General features: G+C 45.7%; 1 non-coding gene and 2 pseudogenes across 1 annotated transcript; 2 read left to right on the top strand and 1 right to left on the bottom strand.

Moving 5' to 3' along the window:
* Window positions 1-5,411: 5,411 nt before the first annotated feature.
* Window positions 5,412-6,116, bottom strand: LOC143438239 (G-protein coupled receptor 12-like; annotated as a pseudogene).
* Window positions 6,117-9,415: 3,299 nt separating this feature from the next.
* Window positions 9,416-9,546, top strand: LOC143438293 (small nucleolar RNA SNORA17). The gene has a single exon (XR_013107235.1). It is a non-coding gene; the product is annotated as a small nucleolar RNA SNORA17 (small nucleolar RNA).
* Window positions 9,547-15,824: 6,278 nt separating this feature from the next.
* On the top strand, window positions 15,825-18,367 carry LOC143437444 (uncharacterized; annotated as a pseudogene).
* The last annotated feature ends 3,056 nt before the right edge of the window (window positions 18,368-21,423 follow it).

Genomic DNA, 21,423 nt, shown 5'->3' with positions numbered 1-21,423 from the left:
CACACATATACATGTGCACACACATAGACACACACATAGACACACTTCATTGGTAGCCCATTGGTCCTGTACCATACTGCTGTCTCTGAGCTGTAACTGTCTTTAGAGAGCCTCCTCATCCTTCTACATCCATCTTTGGTTCTTATCTGTGATGGGAGAGCATATCAATACATATCTCCTGGGGTTGCTGAAGTGATTATCTGAGATCTGGGCATCTCACTCAATGAAATGGGAGCAATTAGTAATTGCTAATTAGTCATTGACAAGGGAGGGAGGAATGAGGACAGTACCAATGCACATCATTGCACATTAACCATGGAAAGCAGCATCCAAGCAGAAATGTGTAATTCAGGTGCTTCTGGACTTAGAATAGGGCTATGACTGATTGAAAAAGGGGGTGTATACTGGACCCAGCTGAACTATCACCGGTCTGTACTGTGCATATTAAACATTTACCATGTCTTGTCTCACCTAATATTGAGATGGGTTCATGGAGCATGCTCAGTTTAGCAAATCAGAACTTGCAGCTCAGAGAGGAAAATGCCAGTTGTGCAGGAGGCAAGGCAACGGCAGTGGGTTTAAGTCTGGGCCCCAAGTCCATCCCTGGGATGACTTCACATCTTAGAGTGCACATCTTAGCTGCTCACATTAGGAGCAAGGAGGAAGCCCAGACACCACCTTGGTGGTTGAGACCAAAAACTCACAAAAAGAGAGCAGCTTCAACAATAGCCATTTTGAGCACTTGAACATGGACTCTTGGCATCAAGCTTTTCATAGAGGAAACTGTCTGAAACAGTGTTATGATTGGAAGGATGAAGAGGCTTACTGAAAATGTTAGGCTTCAAGTTGAGTGGCAACAGGTACACGTCAGCTGGCCATACAACCCAGAAAAGCTTTGCCTTGGGTCTGCTCACCACTGCTGCTTAGTGCTCTTTCTGGACCATAAGTTACAGGGCTGTGAGGCTGGTGAGAGGTTGGTGAGACGAGACAGATCTAGATCTTCTGGGGCTCAGTGTAAAATACCACAGGTGTTCTCCTGGCCAGGCAGGCCAAGGTGTTCCTACCCCCTATATCATTGTGAAGCTACCTATCCTCACCCGTGCATGTATGTGTGTTCATGTGTATGCCATCTCTGTACTAGGGAAGACAGGTGTTGGTGGATGGAAGATGACTGAATGAAGTCCAGCTAGAATGCACAGCCACTCACAGACAGCAGGAATGGAGAAGGACTAGGCTTTGCAGTGTCAATGGCTTTTATTGGCAAGTTGCATTCCATCTGAGGGACAACAGACATCGGGTGACAGTGGCTCAGAGCTCATGGCATCTGGAGTTCAGTTGAGGTTGATGAATTAGCAATACCCTGAAAACAGTAACCAGAGTGAGGCAAAAATCTACAAACTGATACCACATTCATCTCCAGAAGCAGCTTGGCACCAATGTGGTAGAATGACTCCAGAGGATCCCTATGATACAGAGACGTTAAGGTCACCAGCAACCTTGTATGATGCCGAGATTCAGCATTCAGCCCTTAAACTAGTGCACATCAGAATCCCCTGGGGTGCTAACCGTGGATCATAGGGCCCCACTATCTGAGTTTTAAGTGGTAAGTCTAGGGTCAGTCTGTAGTAGCAATAGAGTATTTCCCCATGAAATGGTGGTAGTGGTGGTGGTGGTGCTGGTGGTGGTGCTGGTGATGGTGGTGGTAGTGATGGTCCACCCCTAAAGAGCCACTGAGCAGCACAACACTAAGTAACTCATGATTCTCTCTAGCCATGAAATATTCTGTTAGTGAGTGCTGGTGCCCATTTTAATCCCTTGATGCCAGGAAATGTTCAAAGGAAGAATAAATAACAAGGAACAAAGAATTGTGAAAATAACCAGAAATGCATACAATTAAATAAATAATAAATTACTTGGGTAATTTGGGGCTAATTTTCCTGAAAGAGAAAACAATAATATTCAACAACTATTTTTTTTAAGATTTTTAATTATGTGTATGTGTGAGGTCTGCGTGGGTATGTGCACATGGCTGCAGTGCCCACAGAGACCAGAAGAGAGCACACAATACCCATAGAGCTGGAGTTTCAGTTGCTTGGGAGCCAAATGACAGGCTCTGGGGAAAGAACTCAGGTCCACTGGAAGACCAGTAGATGACCTTAACCACTGAGCTATGTCACCAGTCTCCCTCAATACATCTTTTCAAGATAAAAATGTCACTGTAACTCCTGCAATTAGGAAGTGTCTCTATACCTCCAGACACTAAGTCCAGACAAAACAGAATTCCAATGCAACAAGAATAACCCAACCTTGGGTATATTAAAAATATTGCTATATGTTGAAGGAGAGTTCACAGTCTCAGCTTGCAAAAATACCTTGACCCAGATTCATGTTTCATTTACAAAATTCTACATTCTTGGTTCTTTTCAAGTACTAGACTGTAGAATCCAAGAGTAAATTTACTGTGGATCAAATGGAACTTAGAAAGAGGCCACAGTTGGATCAGGAACATCTCTCTGTGTCTCTTTGTATCTCTCTCTCTCTCTTTCTCTGTGTGTGTGTGTCTGTGTGTGTGGTGTGTGTCTTGCTCTGTCTCTCTCCTCTCTGTCTCTGTCTCTGTCTCTGTCTCTCTCTCTGTCTCTCTCTCTCTCTCTGTTAACATCAGGAAGTTATGTTTTTAGAAGACTAGTCACTACCCCTCTCTTTGGGAAAAACCACCAAAGTAGGACTTCCCTAGGCTCAAATTATGTCGTTTGCTTAAGAAATGAAACTCCAAAATTTACTGATAATTGCATAAGGTTTTTGTGGTGCTAGTGGTGGTGCTGGTGGTTGTGGTGATGGTGGTGGTGGTGTGTATGTCTGTGTCTAAAATATTGTACTCAAAATGAGCTGTCCAAAGAGCCAATACCAAGATACTCTGTGCCCAAGTGAATATTCATTTATCTTCTAAACTTATTTTCTACAGCCCAACTATAGAATCCGATTCAGAGGGAGAGAAAAGGCTCCTGCTGTGTAACCCAGGATGGCTTTAGATTCATAAGCCTCCTGCTTTGGCATGCCAGGCCTACACTTTCATACTGGACTTAAATCTGGAAAAAACGAATCAGATCCTAGCCTGAACTCATAGAAAGATGCTGTCTCAACAAAAACAAAACACACACACACACACACACACACACACACACACACACACACACATTTTCTACAGAGGAGAAATTTCAGTTGTGTGCTGGCACTCACCTTACCAGGTATATTTACTTTAGCCCACTTCTGTCTGAGTAAATAAAGTGTGAAACTCTCACCTCTTTGGACAGAAAGGAAGCACAGTAGATTAAATGTTTTGGATTGAGGTTAATAGAATTTTTAATGCTGCAAAAGAAAAGGTTACAGATAAATGTCAAATGGAAGCGAGGTAGTTTAAAATATCTTTGATGTCCCTATCGAGAAAGATTGCTCTGTGGTGGATTCAGCTGGAGTGCTGAGCACAGAGAGAAAAAGATTTTCATCTTAATTACCCAAAGATAAATTCATGTGTGCAGCACCCGCAGGAACACACACGCACATGCACTCACACTCACACGCACATGAACAAACACATGGTGGAGTCTCTAGAAATGACTGCTTCAGATCATGACGATTAGATCATAGACAGTGCGGAGCTGACACGGAGCCCATGTGGTCCCCGGCCTTCACAGATACATGTGGGAAACTCTAAAAAAGGGTGAGGTTCATGGCCTTTGGACACTTTCTGTTTATTCACTAACCCTCATGAGAATAAACATGGGAACATTTATTTATTGTGTGATATTTACATATTATCTTTACATTTTGCAAACATTGAAAATTTGACACTTTCTTTGTAAGACTCTAAAGTGTCACTTACAGACTCTCAGGGACAGAATCAGTGTGAGTTAGTGACATGCTCAGCCACGGCCCACTGGTCCAGAATCTGGAATTTTAACAAGATTCTCTGGGGATTCATATGCCTCTCAAATATGAAACATTCTAGAAACATTGCAGACACCCTTATCTCCATTCATCATTTCCTAAAAGGCAGAGATGTCTGCTAATTTAACTCACAATATATGAAACTATGCTGTCTCCAGCGTGAAATGACGCACTATCCGCCCTCAAGGGATACATATGGAGATGGTGACATTAAAGAAAACCAATATTTTAGTAACAGATGAGCAACTCTTCTTTTAACTCTAAGGAATCTCTGTTCTGCATTTTTGGGTTGAAACATTTCTGCCTCCCAAGTTCTTTCCTATGCATCATGTTTCTATCCTGCTTTGAATCTTGGGGAATTCTATGGCTGTTTCTGCTCCCCAACTTGGCTCTTCAATTTTTCTGTCTAAATGAGGAGGGCCCTGGCCCCCATCTCAGCTACCATGCAGGGAGAAGGGCTTCTCTACCACATGCAACTTGACTGGAGCAGGGGCATGGAGCTCAGTGACAGAGCTCTTGTGTGGCAGGGACAAAGCTCTGGGTCTCAACCTCAGCAAAGAAAATAAAAAAACAGTGAAAAAACCAAGCACACTTGACTGAAATAAAGGAAGTCAAAAAATAAAATGAGACGGAATTCAAGTAGTCACCACCTGGGTAAATAAATTAGCTGAACTAATTAAGGAAAAATTGTTACATTACAAGAGAAAGACAGGAGGAGAAAGCTGGTAACACGGCAAGCACGGGGTTGAGAACACACGTGGGACAGGCACACTGACTGTTCTTCTGTATTTCCTACCAGAGATGTGCAAATGAGAGCTCTCCTTCCCATCAAGCACCATCTGTTGCTTTAAGGACCCATTATGAGATTTCCTTGCTCATCTCTAAACTAAATTACTGCGACTGGAGATATGGCTCAGTGGTTAAGGGCACTGACTGCTGTTGCAGAAGACCCAGGTTCTATCCCAGCATCTGTATGGTGGCCCACAACCAGCTGCAACTCCAGGCCAGTTAGATACCTGTGGCCTCTCATAGCACCTGCACACATATGTACATATATGTAAGTAAAGCAAATACATAAATAAGACATTTAAATAAATAAGAAGACCCAACCTATTCTTTCTACCAAGCCCATCCTGATATTCAAAATAAATGTTCTATAGCTGTCGGCTGGATTGGGGTGGCATGATCAAACATGGCTAAAAATCCTTTCGCTCTTCTTCAATATTTCACTCCTCTCATGCAGCTGTGTTTTCAAGTCTGGGTTAAAAATCCTGAGACTTGTGCATAATTTCATGGCCACATGAGATCCCACTACACTCTCCAAAACAAACAAACAAACAAATCCTAACTCCCAAACCAAACAACAGAATGCTGAGCCAAGAAGTCAAGTCGAGTTTTTTAAAAAAGTTGGTAACATGGTTTCCAGTGTCAACACCAGTCTAAAAGATGCCATCACTTTCGTTTATGAGATCCAGTGCAAAGAATTTTAGGGGAGGAAATCACTGGCCACCCTGGGCAGTGGGGGCGCTTGGTAGAGGCAGCGTCCTGTGGGGAGAAGGCTGCTACACATCGCTGGGAGACCGTGCTCTCTGAGACAGCGTGGAAGGGATGCACCCACAGCAAATGAGGCAGAGGGCTTTCTGGATCTCTTGGTTTCTAAAAGCATATATGACAGGGTTGATGATGGAATTGTAGGTGGCGGGCAGGAGGGTGGCATAGGTATAGATGGAGGGGTAGGTGTAATCAGCGATCAAGGAATAGAGGGTGAAAGGTATCCAGCAGGCAGCAAAGGTCCCCAAGATGAGAGCCAGGGTTGAGACCCCTTTCTGGGTAGTCACGTAGTGCGATGTAGCCAGGAAGTGGTGTTGCAGGGCTATCTGATGGGCGTGCCTCATCACAATCTTACAAATCTGGACATAGAGCTGAAGCATCAGGGCAAACATGAAGAGGAAGGAGATGGAGAGGATGGCAGCGTTGTTCTTAGTGAGAGGTCTGACCACACTGCAGGTGGACTCAGGCAGTTCCAGCCCATGACAGGCAGCAGCCCCAGACAGATGGAGGTTCCCCAGAGCATCACTAGCATGACATAGGTAAAGGTGACGGTCCTCTCGGAGTGGTACGTCAGGGCGTAATACAGGGAGAGGTAGCGGTCCACAGTGATAGCCAGCAAACTGCAGACAGAGGCGGAGAAAGAGGCGACAATGAGTCCAATTGTGACCAGCTTGGTGGCTTCTGACTGAAGCAGGTATGCAAAAACAAAATTGATGATGAGTCCCAGGCCAGCCAGCAGGATTACCTGTTTCCTATGTAAGAACTGTTGCTTTTGTCTAGGTGTTTTTCTTTTCCCTTAAAGAGTGTTTAGCTAAGATGTAAAAAGTTAGTCTTTCCTGTAGAATTGAAGACTGCAGGAACACTGGTTTTAAGAGACTCCCTCAGACAAACCTCACTGAAGTGTTGTTAACTGCTTAAAATGTGAATTTCAAGATTCTGTCCTGCTGCAATGGTTTGGGGTTGGCCCTTTCAAATATTAATCCTGGAAATGGAGGCTGTGGAAGTTACATTGCTATGAGCTATGCTGGAAAGATATTAATATATTGAAATTTAAATGGCGATTAAGTTGTTAAAATATTTTTAAGTACTAATAAATTTTTTTAACTTTCTGGTTTTGTTGTTGTTTTTTTATGGTGAAAACAAAAGTGTATATTTAGAATTCGTCATCTGCACTCAGTTTAGATGATTGCAATCTTGCTGGCAGCATCCAGAGCATCATCGTCAGGAGCCAAGCGAACATAACTCTTCCCCTCATCAGGCCTTATCAGGGTATTGACTTTGGCCACATCAATGCATAGAGTTTCTTCACGGCCTGTTTGATCCGGTGCTTGTTGGCCTTGACATCCACAGTGAACACAAGCTTGTTGTTGTCCTCTATTTTCTTCATGGCTGACTCAGTGGTCAGTGGGAATTTGATGATAGCATAGTGGTCAAGCTTATTTTTCCTGGGTGTACTCATTCAAGGATATTTTGGCTGCATCCGGAGACACAGTGTCTTGGGCCATGGGAAGGTGGGTGACCTTCAGATCTTCTTTTTGTGGCCATGGCTGCCTTTCAGCACTGCCTTCTTAGCTTTCAAGGCCGTCATGTTGGCTTTGGCTTTGGGAGGGGCAAGAGCTTCCCGTTTTGCTTTCAGCTCCATCTTGGTGAAAAGGCCTAAACTTTATTTTGACCATCAAACTTAAGATATAAATTCAAAAGATTAATCTAGAATTACCCCATCTGTAGAGATCAGTTTTACATGATTTCTGGGCTTTGGTTCATATGAACACATATATTTTTTTCCATGCTGAAATGGAGACATTTTCCGTTAGGATGACTGCTCATGAAGAGTACATTTTGAAAGGGCTCACAGGCCTGAGCATGGCGAGCATGGCGAGCAAGCACGGCGAGCACGGCGAGCAAGCACGGCGAGCAAGCATGGCTCTGGTCGGCCTTGCCCTTCTCCCCCATTCCCTCTGCCCTGCTAAAACCACTAGATTGCATTCTTAAAGCTAGTCCCCAAGATCTGTTCCCTTTTTTGACTACTCTCCCCTTCTGAGACTGACTGCTAAAGCCCACCTGTCAAACTACTGAAGTCCAGGATGAAAAGCTCACTGTGCCTGCCCTAATTAACATATTGAATCAAAATTTAACACCTCATCCTGACATGAGGTTTCAACTTGCACCTTTATAAAAAAAAAAAAAAAAAAAAAAAAAAAAAAAAAAAAAAAAAAAACATTTTCTATTGGCCATTCTATCCTCTCTAGGCAGAGGCAGTCCTTTGTCATTCTGGGGAAAATATCCCTGCCCTGTCTCACCTGTTTGACTTCCTCCTCTCCCTCATCCTCCATCTCCTGTTCCTTGTCTCTGCCCAGTCCTTATGTGGCAACTAAATCTCCTTTGTGCTGAGAACTTGATCTTAGAGTGTCTTGTGCCAATACTGGTCCTTTCACATTTTGTTGTAAATACTATGAGACTGAATATCTTAATACGTAATTTGGTGAGAATTATCAACACCAAATATGAGTGGCCATGGCTGAAGAATACAGATGTAACTTTCTGTAGCATGGAGGTGACTACTCCACTTTATGCTTCTGGAGGGTCTTGCTCCTCCAGCCACCTGCCCAGCAGCTCCCTACAGACACACAGATACACAGACACACAGACACACAGACACACAGACACACAGACACACAGACACACAGACACACAGACACACAGACACACACACAAGCTTATTTTTAACATTGAGCATATTTCTAGCTCAATGGTTGGGCAGATCTAAGCCTCTGACTGCTACCCCAGGCCCAACTGCTGGAGTGGCCAGCGGCTGCTCACTGGCTTTCCTGCAGCTCTAAACCTGATCTGTCTCCTACCACATTGTGGCAATTCTCTGCTCCTCTCTCTTGTGTCCCAGCCTAGGAAACCTAGAAGCCCCAGCTCCCTTTCTCTTTCTCTCTCTCTCTCTCTCTCTCTCTCTCTCTCTCTCTCTCTCTCTCTCTCTCTCCACCGAGCCATTGGCTGTTGGCTTTTTATTGATTGATAAAAAACAATTGGGGACAAGGACTTTCACCTTTAGCACACTTAGATTTCCAATTAAATCAAAGCATTAGAATCAATCCCCAGCAATAATCCCACAAATTCCATGTTTCAGTGTGGCAACACCTTCATGGAGTGTTTACAGTAACAGAACAAAGAGTCATAAATCAGGTGCCTGTCACATACAGGGATGGAAACATTTGGAAGGTGGGTTAAGCAAAGCAGGGATCTGTAGGCCTCAGATGTGGGCTGACAACATCCTCAGCTAATGATGGTTGGAAACTAGTTCTCTGTCTGAATGAATGAAACAGTTACCCAATGGTCACAGCAATGATGGGTTGGGAAGAGATGTTAATGAGTAGCTATGACGGGTGCTACAGTTGCCTGAAGATAATTTGGCTCTGGCCTCCCACCATCCCCACTTGTCTGCAGTTATTAAAGCTCATTAGTTGCTTGGCCTTTTGAAGGTTTAGAGGAAGGCATAGCCTTCCCTCTGCATCTCTTACTGACGGTATAGACAATGGAAAATGATCCAGGCTGGTCTGATAATTGGGTGCTAAGGGGTTGGCTCCGTGGATAAAGCACTCACCATGTAAATGTGAGGGCCTGAGTTGATATCCAGAGCCCACCTGAAACCAAACAGACAAAAGCTGGACTTGTGCTAGATAGGGAACCATGAGGGGTAGATCCCTGGAGCTCACTAGCCAGCAAGCCCAGTCTTGGAAGTCTCATGTCAGTGAGGGATCTTGGCCCCCAAAATAGCACCTGAGGAATGATACCTGGGGATGTTGCCCTCTGGTCCATACACACACATATGTGCACACATACCCTCATGCCCAGGACTGTGCCTGTGAGACACACACATATATAAATAATTTAATTTAATTTAAAAAACCCTCCTGCCCCTAGAGACATTGCAGGTGTGGCTGCTGTGTCACCTGTGCGTCAGGAGGTGACAGAGAGGAGAGAGGCTGTGTCTGTCCTCAGTGTTCTGACTGTCAACACCTGAATGATCAGTAGCCTGACACTCCCTGAAAACAGTGAGTCTGAGATGACCACCAGCAGTGCAGGCAAGACCAGGCTGCCAAGGGCAAAGATTGACCCCAGGAGGAGACAAACACTGCCTGGGACTGCAGGCCTAGGGTGCGAGTGAGTCTGAGACAGAAAACATCTGCATGGGGCCACCTGAGCAGCCAAGCAAGGAATAAGCCTGAGACGACCAACAGTCCAGCCACCAGTCTGGCACCAAGGGACCCAGATAGGGAACTAGCCTAAGATGACCACCAGTCACTTGAGGATGGGGAGAGACATACTCCATGCCTGATGACCAGTGTCCAGCACCATAATGCATGAATGGGGCAGGGCGCTGCTGAGATGACCCCAGACACTGAAAGATCCCAACATCATTAAGAGGATCAAGAAAGATGTGTATACAATGAAAAGAGGCAGAACTGGCGACTTGAGGGTAGTGAGGAGCACCCTGATTTGAGTAGCCAGTGATTCCACCCAGGACCCTGGTAGGATTCTGGCCTATGTGCCACCAAGGACCATGGATTGGTTCTGTAGCAGCAGGGTCTATTACCACCAAAGTGCCAGGCTGATGTCCAGGTAGGGATGAATAAGAGAGCTTGCTCTGGTGTTGTGTGTGTGACAGAGTCGGGAGGCTGACCACCTCAGATACCTCTCAGGCCAAGAATCAAGGCTTTGAATTGGCTCACCCACCCCAACGTCTACCTCATCCATGAACTGCTGGAGTGCACGAAGGGACTGGTCCTGCAGATCCAGAACTACAAGATCTGTGTGACACAGGGCAACAACAGGATATCGTAGAGAGGTCCCAGTGAAGTTCTAGTATTGATAGAGTATCAGAAGCTAGAGGCCTCAACCCAGATCAAGAAGTCATTGCAAGGAACACTTGCAAGCAAAAAAGTGTGGACAATGGGGTATATTGTGAAATGCACTTAGAACCAATAGAAATGTTTTGAAATTAAAAAAAACAATTATCATTTAGATTTTTCAAAGGCTTTTGGCTATCTGGAAGTTATCTTGTCACACTTTAACTATCTGTTGGTGAGGTATTTGATTAGACTTCTATAAGCAAGTGCTTTAATACCCTATGTCTCTGTGACTAGCTATGGGGGAGGCTGTACATTTGAACTTTATATTTTTTGCACAAGTTTATATAATTTTGTGTAAAATTAATAGATCATAAGAAACCAGTGAGTGCTGTTTTATGAATATGTGAAAGTCTGCATTATACCTGGACGCCCAACCTACAAAATGGCCAGTGACGTTTTCTGGGCATTTCTGCTTTTCCTCATCAATGCCCTTCAGAGAGAAAACTGACATTCATGTTGTCCTCTCTATACCTACTCTCTTTGAGCAAACAAGTATGCTATTGTGTACATATGATATAATTTTGACCTTAAAATAGTTTGCTTGACACCAGCAATAAATATGTAAGGTGTCTCAAATGTCCCATCAATCTCTGAGCAGAGGTAACCTAGCATGCCCTGGCAGGGTGCATTCAAGGAGGACCTTTAAATAGTTAAAAGGTACTGGACACCTAAGGAAAACACCTGCAGTTTTCTGTAAGTGTTTGTGCTTAGGGGTTTGGAGCAGTGTCTGCTCTTCAAAGGACCCAGGTTAAGTTCCCAGCACCCACATGAATGTTCACAACCTGACATAATCCATTTTAGGGGGTCCCATGCCCTCTTCTGGCCTCTACAACTACTGCACACACACACAGGACATAGTCACCCAGGCTACAAAACACTCAGGGGAATTAAAAGAAATTAAATAAATGTTGCCACTGTCATTTGTTTTCTTGTGAACTTTGAACTGATGTCTGGTACGATTACGAGTAAAAGCATCATATAGAGAAAGAGGCTGAGCACCATTTGAGATGCTAAAACATCACCCACAGCACAGACAGAATCTATTCCAGGAATGGACTCCAGGTAGGCCTGACGTAAGATCTATTTCTGCCATAACAACTGAGTGCTCAAAACTGGCTGGCGAGTTTTCCTGGCACTGGCTCCTTGACATCTGGCACTTTCTTCCTCAGCATGGAATCAGACTAGATGGAACAGATCTCTTCTCAGTTGTGACAGACAGACAGATAGACAGACAAGATAAACAAGATGATGACTCTATGGTGTATCCAGAAACTGTTGATCAAAGACAAGGGAAGAACACTAACGAGGGAATCTTGCTGGGCAGAGTACCCTTTGCCCGCTATCCTCCTTACGTTTCTATAGCTGTGATGAAACACTGACTAACACTAACTTGGGGAGGAAAGCGTTTATTTGACTTCCTTTCCCAAACATGGTCCATCACTGAGAGAAGCCAGGGCAAGAACTCAGTGCAGGAACCTGGAAGCAAGAACTGAAGCAGAAGCCATGAGTGAGTGCTGCTTCCTGGCTCGCTCCACGTGGCTTCTCGGCATGGTTTCTTATGCATCCCGAAATCACAGGCCCAGGGGTGATACCTTCTATAGGGAGCTGGGTGCTCCCATATTAATCATTAATCAAGAACAAAGCACAGACTTGCCTGAAAGCCACCCCATGGAGATACTTCCTCAGCTGAGCTTCCCTCTTCCCCATGACTATCAAGTCTAACTCCCCAGATGCTGTGTCAAGTTGACAAGAAACTAACCAGCATAGCTGGTTCAGCACTCAGAAGTCAGGGCAGAGCAAACTAAGGTGTTTGAAGACAGCACATGTTTCACAGCTCAAATTGTCTCTAAGAAAATAACAAGATGGAGACAACAGTGCCAGCCCTTTCAAAAACAGTTAAAACCAAAAGAGTATAAAGAAATAATTCTTAGGTATGGTTGCCTGGCAAGACCTTGAATGTGCCCTATAAGTGTAATGATTTTGTCCTGTGTAAAGTTTACCCTTGTATTATTTCAAATGCTGGTTTCTCTACCCTACTACCTGGCTTCAATCTGGACATAGCTCTGTTATGTTTATTCTTAGAAACTTCTGTCTCAAGTTTGTGTAAACATTGCTCCTCATTCATTCTCTGCCTCATCAATAAAAGCCAATGAGCCAATAAAGGGCTTTGGAGAGGATAAGGTGGGACTTCCTATTCCAGGAAGGGTGGGGAAAGAGACAGGAAGTGAAGGATTGGAGACATGAGGAGTGGTCTGGGAAACATCAGGAGAAGAGTTGGACCAAGAAAAAAACAAAAAATTGGTATTGTCTGGGAGGAATCCTGACAATTGGTATTGTCTGGGAGGAATCCTGACAATTGGTATTGTCTGGGAGGAATCCTGACGAACTTGAGGGTTTAGAGTGGATTTAGATTTGCTCAATATTGAGCTCAAAGCTATTTTAATAAATGTTAGTTCTCTGTGCGGTTGTTGGGGACGACTGAAGGTAAAGAAATACAGCTGCCAGATTAATTTATTACTTAGATTAATACTAAAAATCATTTATTTTACACTAACCCTGGCTCCTGCTTCTATCCCATTTGTTGTTCGTTTTGGACATGGGCATCTTCACTCAGTACTGAGCTGTACAAAGGAACTGGAGAGATATAACTGACCTGGCAAAAGTGAAGATACTCCAGAGACACCGCACCCCTCCCTGTGGACACAGGAAACTGAAGCAGACACACCAGAAACAGCCGGAATCCCTTGGGATTCTCTGCAGGCAGAGGGCCAAGGATGAAGCCTGGCTCTGGGAGGAGGAAAAATTTGGATCCCATAAAAGCTTCACAGAGTTCTGGTCACTTGTCAGATCACCTCACAGGAGACACTGGAGCAGAGGCTGGGATGGCTCAGTGTGGGCCTGACTTGGACTCACTTGAGACTGCTTAGTTTGCACACTTCTTGCTTTATATTGTAAAGGAACCATCATGTGAAGACCCTAAGTATGGTATGGGGTGACCTTGGACCCCATTATCTCTCCTCTTCCATGTGAGCCCACTTGGACAGAATCTCCTTTCTCTGCTCTTCTTCTTTCCTTCCACCCTCCCTCCTCTCTCTCTCTCTCTCTCTCTCTCTCTCTCTCTCTCTCTCTCTCTCTCCCTCTCTCTTCTCTCCTTCCCTACCTCCTTCCTGTATCCCTTCCTCCCTCCTTCTCTCTCTTTCTGTCTCTCCCTCTCTTTCTCTCTTTCTTTCTTTCTTTCTTTCTTCTTCTTTAATTTTGAGACAGAGTCTCTCTGCTGTGTATCCCAACTCTCTAGGAATTGGTTATGTAGATAAGCTGCACCTGAACTCACAGGTATCCACCTGCCTCTGCCTCCCGTGTGCTGGGAAAAAAGCATGCACCAATATATCCAGGCTTTTTGTAGTTTTCACTTCTGTCTAACAGGCTTATGAGAAATGAGTGGACACAGTCTGGGTTGTTAGGGCTTCCAGGGCCCAGGCTCTTACCCTAACCACCACTGGAGGCTTCCCTGCCTATATGCCCCCAGGTGGATATCAGTGGGACAGGAGCAGAACTTTGAGGGGCTGGGTTGTCAGGAGGCAAGCAGGTTAGGCTAGTTGCCTCCTGGGGCAGAGAAGCCCTAACAGTGTCCCTGGAATGCTCACCTTGGTGAAGAGGAGGAGCCAGACAAGATGGAGCTGATTGATGTGTCACTCCCACCCTACTTAAGTGAACATGGTCTCTAAGTGGACACAGCTTGGAAAGAGTCTGTCATTCAGAGCCACCCAGAATACACAGGACTTGGATGTCCTTGAACATGGGACAAATCCCAGCATTCCTAGGTAAAGCTAAATTTGTCTGGAAATGAGACTCTGAAGAACTCCCACTAATTACCCTCTACCACCCTCTGGCCCAGAAAAGGAACTGTCAGTCCTGGTTTGGCCCATGTTTCTGCAGGAGGTGGGATGGGTCATCTTTCACAAAGGCAGGGCCCCTTGCTCTGCAGAGAATCAGATAACTGGAAAGCTACACAGATTTTATTTACAAAATAAATGTCCTATTGATAGCATCTGAGATAGGAATAAAGTCCCTGCCGCAGTCCCGTTCTGTTGAGCTAACTGCAGTAGCCACCCCAACCCCCATCCATTTCCGAAATGTCATTGAGAAGCCAGCACACAGGTCAGGGAGGGCCTCCTTGTGCTTCCATGGAGAACCACCGCCCTCTAGTGGCCGCATGATGCAGCATCATATCCTTGGAAAGAGGCTCACAGGCACTCAACCCACTTAGGACAATTAACCTTTTGTTAAAGATTTATATCCTCCTCATGTTGCTTCTAGAAGAGAATTTGTGCAATTTCTTTGGAGCACAATTTAGCAAACCTCAGTTAAAATAAAAAACATATGCTGCTCAAAATATGTCAGATTCTAATAGCATAGTTCTTAAACTGAACTATGAATGCATTTTAAACTACTCATCAAAGAATTAGAATATGGAAAATCAATCAAAGCCTTGATGATAGTGTGTACATTTTCCTCAGAATAGAGAAGGTTGTGAAGCAGCATGGGACACCCTGCAAACCAGAACCTAGGCAGTCATAGTCTGGGAAACACAGAAGCAGCACACTGTAGCCTGTGGAAGCCCAAAGAGGTAAAAAAAAAAACAGAATGCATAGACAAGGAGTGGAGCCCCACCCACTGCCCTAAGAGAAAGCTGCAACTAAAGATGAACGCACACACTTTGTTAAAGTTGGTTACCCCAACACTAACTTCAACCAAATAACCAACCCCTCTGATGAAACTTTCTACACTGACATGCTCCTGGCCGTTTGTAAATAGATGCTCAGTGTGCCCTGGGCCTGTGCCCGGGCCTGGGCCTGTGTATGTACCTGTCTGTGTGTTTGTGTGGGCATATGCTTGTCTGTGCATGTGTATGTGCATGGGCACAAGTGCCTATGTGTGCCTTCACCTCTGGTAAGACTGTTATGAGGTTTCCCAGGCATAGGGCATCGATGATCATACACACATGATGACATATAAGGAAACCCATGCTAGTATGATCTTCAGGGAGCAGGTCAGGACAGTGAGAAGACCCTAAGGGGAAATTGGTTTTTTTCTAGATGCTTGTAGTACAGAGGGGATGGTTTGGAATCTCCTGTCTGCCTAATTAAATCTGAGGGTCTCCCTGAAGCCAGGCTTCCCAGGTCAGTGTAGCAGCATGAGCTCATGGATGCCACTGTGTCCCGTTGTACACGTGGAAGACAGAGGAACAGCAATTGGAAGTACTGGTGATCCCTAGGAAATGCCTAAGGAGAGGCTCACACTGGAGGAGCTAAGGAAGTGACCCCACTTCCTTAACAATAGTCCAGATGGAACTCAGAATCCTGGTTACCAGGAAACCAGAGGCCAACTGTAAGTAGCCTTACGTGACTTACTTGTCTGGAGGTGCTTGAGGGAGCAAGATGTGCTCTTGTTTTCAGACTTCCAGTGGCTCAGGCCACAAAAAAGCCAAAAGTCGCTGGCTTGGCCACCTTTGGAGACATTGGACCCTCTGACACAATTCTAGCACGTTTCCCACAGGTATCCCAAGGTAACAGGGGCCAGCCTATAGCAGGGAACTTTCTGATTAGTCCCCTGATCCTCTGAGGTCCCTGCCTGGGTGTATGGGTTATGAGACACTGAGGAACATTCTTTTATGCTCATTCCTCAGTCTATGGTAATGGATTGCTGATGTCTCTCAGAGTTTCAACATTTAAACCTTCCTAGGTCTGTCCTCAGAATAAACCGAAGCCACCCTCTCTGAAACAACCCTCCCCCATTCAACTACTGCAGCACACACTACATAGACCAAACGGTCCACTATTTACCAACTGCTATGCAGATCCACGACAACCTCTCCATCGCCCTTTTCTTACTATCTACCATGAATTTGCTACCACCTGGGAGGCGCTGGACCTGATAATGAAAATGTGAGTGGCCACATCCAACATAGATATAGGAGGGCTCTGCTCTTCACCAGGACTCTGTGCTCCACAGAGCAAGTATGATTGTACCCTGGCAGTGTTGGTCCTGGATCTGAACTTGCAAAGTGACATGGCCTAATATGGGCTGGGGGGACTCTAGTTTGTGTCTTTCACTGTCCCCAGGGAGTGTCAAACACTACCCTTTCTTCTGCCTTGGGCAGAGCTCTTTTTTCATTTCTATACAAAGTTCTAGTCCCTATCTGACCTATAAGGGATTAATGGAACCAGATAAGGTTCTCTGGGGGGAGGGGGGTCCATCCGAGAAGTTTGGAACCAACCAAGAGCCCCAGCAGGGAGCACTTAGGCTTCCACCAATTGTGTGAAGATCTATGAAGACCTGTGACTTCAGCATGGAAGTCAGAAGAGTGCAGAGAGCCCCCAGGATCTGTGCTCCCGCTCTAGATTCTACAAACTCTTAGTAGCTCCCTCTAGATCTATTAGTAGGTTGGGAAAACAAGGCATTAGGGGTGACACCCTCATGGAATGCCACAGGTATGCATTCTTCCAGCTAACAAAGAGGTGAGTGGGCTTCAGGTGAAGAGGGAGGTAAGAGCCCATCTGTGCAGTTGAATGGGAGTGAGAAGACGGAGGTAAGAGCCCATTTGTAGAGTAGGATGGGGGCTGGGACTGAGGACTAAACAATTGCCAGGTGCCCTGCCATGGGGATTCCCACTAGAGGGATAGTACCTGAGACTTTACCTGCAGTTGGAGAAAAATGGAGGCCTCCAATGGGCTCCTTGGTTCTGAAGAGCACAGGGAAGGATGGAAGCTGAAGGACCCTGAGAGAATCCATCCCCACTACAGCCCAACACAGTTAACCCCATCTGTCCTCCAAGGGACAAAAAGTGTCTGGAGTCCTCCAGACATACCCTCACACTCTTGACCACTATGCCCATCAGCACACAGACTGGAAGCCATTTCCTTGTCTGAAAGAAACCACAGCTGTGCCGATGATGCAAGGCTAGACTTCTGACTCAACCTCCTCTTCCCAGCAGAGCCATATTCAGCTTTCTGTCCCGCTGGCTTCAGAAATGCCAAAGATTTTTGTGAGTTCCCAGACATGTCAGTCATAAGGCAGCTGATGGACTATGTGGAGCTCCATGTACCTTCTGTAGAGGTAGACACAAAGCCAGGGAGCTGCTCTCAGTGCTGGAAGAGCAGGAGGCCAAAAAGCTAAAGCTTGAGAAAGGTGAGGAGGCCTGGGGTTGGCTGCCTGTCAAGGGGGAGTTGGTTTCAGTGATGGGTTCCACCAGGGAATTCTCCAGAGCTTTGACCTGAAGCCAGGGCTAGGCAGCACTTAGGTAAGATGTCCTGCTGTGAGGAGAGGACTGGAGATTCTCTGGCATGAAAAGCTCTGTGTGACCATCAAGTCCATCTTGAGGAAGCTCACCCCATCCTGGAAGCTTCTAGGATGCCTCCACTAAAAGTTTATCTTTTTCTGTCCTTAGATTGTGCAACAACTCCAGACCCCCTAGTGCAGGAGGCCTCTGGGATGCAAGACACTCTGGCTCTGAGGCCAGCTTCTGTGGCAGAGCCACAGGGAGGCCTGCAACTACTTAGAGAGGACACTGAGCTCATAGAACCAGCACTGCTAGAACCCTCTGTGCCAGAAGCTTGACCAGTGATGCTTCTGACTGTAGATCAAGCTCTGCCCACATCAGCTGATGCACAGTCACCTCTAGATGAGGCTGCCAATGTGGCTACCTCTGTGCTTGCTTCTGTGGCTGCAGATGTGGATACAGATGTGGAAGCAGATGTGGCTGCAGATGTGGATGCAGATGTGGTTGGAGATGTGGTTGGAGATGTGGATGCAGATGTGGATGCAGATGTGGATGAAGATGTGAATGAAGATGTGGCTGTCAATGTTGTAGCTGCCAGGCAGCTATTTCTATCTGCTGTTGTGGGGTTAGGTTACCAGAGTTTGTTTTCTATTTGCCTGAGGTTGACAAATAGTTAGAATTATCCACTGAGTTCCACCCAGCCATGTTTCCCTGCCTAAGCTGTTCTTCTTCCTTTTCTTTTTTCTTTTCTTTTCTTTTCTTTTTTTTTTCTTTTCTTTTCTTTTAGAGAAAGTATCCCCTTTTATTTTCTTGGATTCTTTCTTATTGTTGTTTTCATTGTTGGGTTTTTTATTTATGTTTGGACATTGTCAGGGGCAGCCTCGCTTATACAGTGAAGGCCTACTAAAATCAGCAATAGGCCTAAGTCAGCTTGCTAGCACAAAGTCTTGGTCTCAGTTTAAAAAAAAAAAAAAAAACACTGAAACAGATAGCTATAAGATATTATAAACAGGCAGCTTTGGTGGAAATTTACCTGCCTGGATAATCATAGACCTTGTAGATAGGGTGCCTTGGTGGATAGTACCAACTTAGATAAGGACAAGTGAATCATAGACAGAGTCATAGTGACACATCCCCTGAACCTTCACCCAGCTGACACTCTGTTAAGGAAGATATCTGAACTCCCCCTGAACACCTACACTCCTGCATCATCCCATTCCCCACATCCTGCCTTTTTGTGTATATAATCGCTGTGTGAAAAAGTAAAAATCTCAGTTTGATCATCCTACAGACAAGCCATGATTCTTTGTGTTCACCCGTTTCCCCCCCACCCCACCCCCATTCTCTCTTAGGTGATCTCCCCAGACCTTGTTTAATGCCTTGCTCCATGGGACATTCTAGCGCCCAGTGTTGTGGGGCTTGAAGATGAGATATTCCACCCCCCAACATTCAGAGGCTCAAGAAGATCACAAAAGAAAGAACACTGGCTCTTCAGAGGGAGGTAGGCCTACCAGGTTTTCTGGAGCTTTGAGGGTGACTTCCCAGAGTGCCTGGCACATCAATCACAGATCACTTTTTAAAGTGACTTCCAGAGACACAGCCCTGGATTTCTCAGGGGCACCCAAGAGGACACTCCCGAGGTCTGCCTAAGAGCGGCCTTGATTCAGAAGGACACCACAGTCTGCCCAACCATGAGATGATCCTGTGGAGGATCAGAGCGGTGAGGCCTTGATATAAGAGGCATTGGGATAGCTATTTTTTAAGCAGTCACTATTCGTGATGGACTCAAGGAGTGATTCACTCAGGGCGCAAGGAATTAGGGTTAAGAAAAGACATGGGACAAACCTCTAAGCAGTCACTGTTCATTGTAGGACTCAAGGAGCCACTCAGAACTAGAGGAACTAGGGTTAAAAAAAGGATTTAATACAATTCTTAGATTTTGTAGCAGAAATTTGTCTATGGTTTCCCCAGGAGGGGACCATTGATGAAAAAAGATGGCACCAAGTTCGCAATTGTTTTAAAGATTATTATGAAGCATTTGGGCCTTACAAAATGCCAGTTACAGCCTTTAACTGTTGGTCTCTCATTAATGACATTCTTAGAACCACCCCCAGAATGGCCAGATCTCCAGCATTTGATTTCTGAAGGAGAGTGCTCTCTTAAAGATTCCGCCTCCAGCTGGCAGTGGTAGTGAACGCCTTTAATCCCAGCACTTGGGAGGCAGAGGCAGGCAGATTTCTCCACAGAGTGAGGTCCAGGACAGCCAGGGCTACACAGAGAAACCCTGCCTCAAAAAAACAGAAACAAACAAACAAAAAAAAGATTCCGCCTCCAATTTCCCTTCTGCTAACCTAGCAACTTGCATGGCTATATTGCCTCTGTCCCCTTTAAAGAGAAAAGCCTCTTTCTCTTTCGGCTCTGCCTTTAGTGGCTGATGGTACCTTGGAAGGATCAGTCATTATTGACATGGAAGTCGCTGCTGACATTCCCCCCATAGAAAACCCTCCTTCAAAACCTCCCCGTAATAAGTCTAAAAGAAGCCCCATCCCCCTTTGTGCACCTTTGAGGATGCTGGCGGTCTGCTGCCTGCAGACGAAACAAATCTTGTGGGAGAGGCAGCCCGCTGCATATTGGATCTTAAAGATCTGCCCAAAACAGCCACAATTGCCTTGGCCTCAGCTTCCCTGCTGACAGGTGTCCCCACACTCCTGCCCTTTGTTCCCCCTCCTTCTTTGTCTTATGAAATTTTGGAGGAGGTCTTTGACCCGCCTACTATGCCTGATGCGTGCTGCAGCTGACTACTGATGTGGCATTTTTACCTGTATGGTAGAAACCCGGAAGGAACAGGTCCACTTAGTCAGACCCCTCCTGCAGCTGGAGGCAGAACTTTATGCCTCCTTCTTGGCAGCAGGAAAAGAGGCCACAGCTCCTGTGAGTGGCGGCGCTGCCTGTGGCATGGAGAGTTCTGAACCTTCCTCTCAAAAAACTCTCTGCTAAATCTAAGAAAAAGGGGGTGTTGGCTTTCCCCCTTTCTCTAAGAAGTGGAACTATAATTTCTCGAGATTCCCCGTCCCCACAGACTGATTTGGAGGAGGGACAGGAAGTGGGCAGGGAGGAAGCTATAGATGATAACCTTCAACTTGAATCACAGGAAGCAGGAAATTTCCCACTCCCTGTATCATCCCTGATCAAGCAGGAGGTCCCACCCCCACCCCCACCCCCACCCCCATTGCTATAAGCAGCTCGATTTCAAGGTTTTGGAGAAACTTAAGGCAGCAGTGTCTAATTATGGTCCCACAGCCCCATTCACATTGGCACTCTTGGAATCTTCCACTTAGGGATGGCTCGCGACCCCAGGAATTTTCCCAGCTCACTAGGGATGTGCTTTCTAGAGAATCTGTACTTTGGAAATCAGAAATGGCAGAAACAGCAAAAGAAATTTAAATCAGGTATTGTGCGCGCCAAGACACTAAGTCATGGACCACGAAAAGGATCTTGGGCGAGCCACCTTATAATACCTTGGAAGCGCCCCCCCCCCCCCCCCCAGGCTTCTGGCTCAAGCCCACCAGGGTTGCTTAGCAGCTTGGAAAAAGCTGCCTCCAAACTGGGCTGTTCCACTGCTCTTACTAAGGTGATACAGGGAGCAGGTGAGTCCTATAATTCTTTCATTAGCCATCTCACAGAGACCGCCAAGTGCCTGTTTGGGGTACAGAAGCCTGAAAATCCCTT

Source organism: Arvicanthis niloticus, chromosome 24 (assembly GCF_011762505.2).
Source record: "Arvicanthis niloticus isolate mArvNil1 chromosome 24, mArvNil1.pat.X, whole genome shotgun sequence".
NCBI classification, from domain to species: domain Eukaryota; kingdom Metazoa; phylum Chordata; class Mammalia; order Rodentia; family Muridae; genus Arvicanthis; species Arvicanthis niloticus.
The sequence above is the reverse complement of the archived record's forward strand: the minus strand, read 5'-3'. Positions and strand labels throughout refer to the sequence as shown.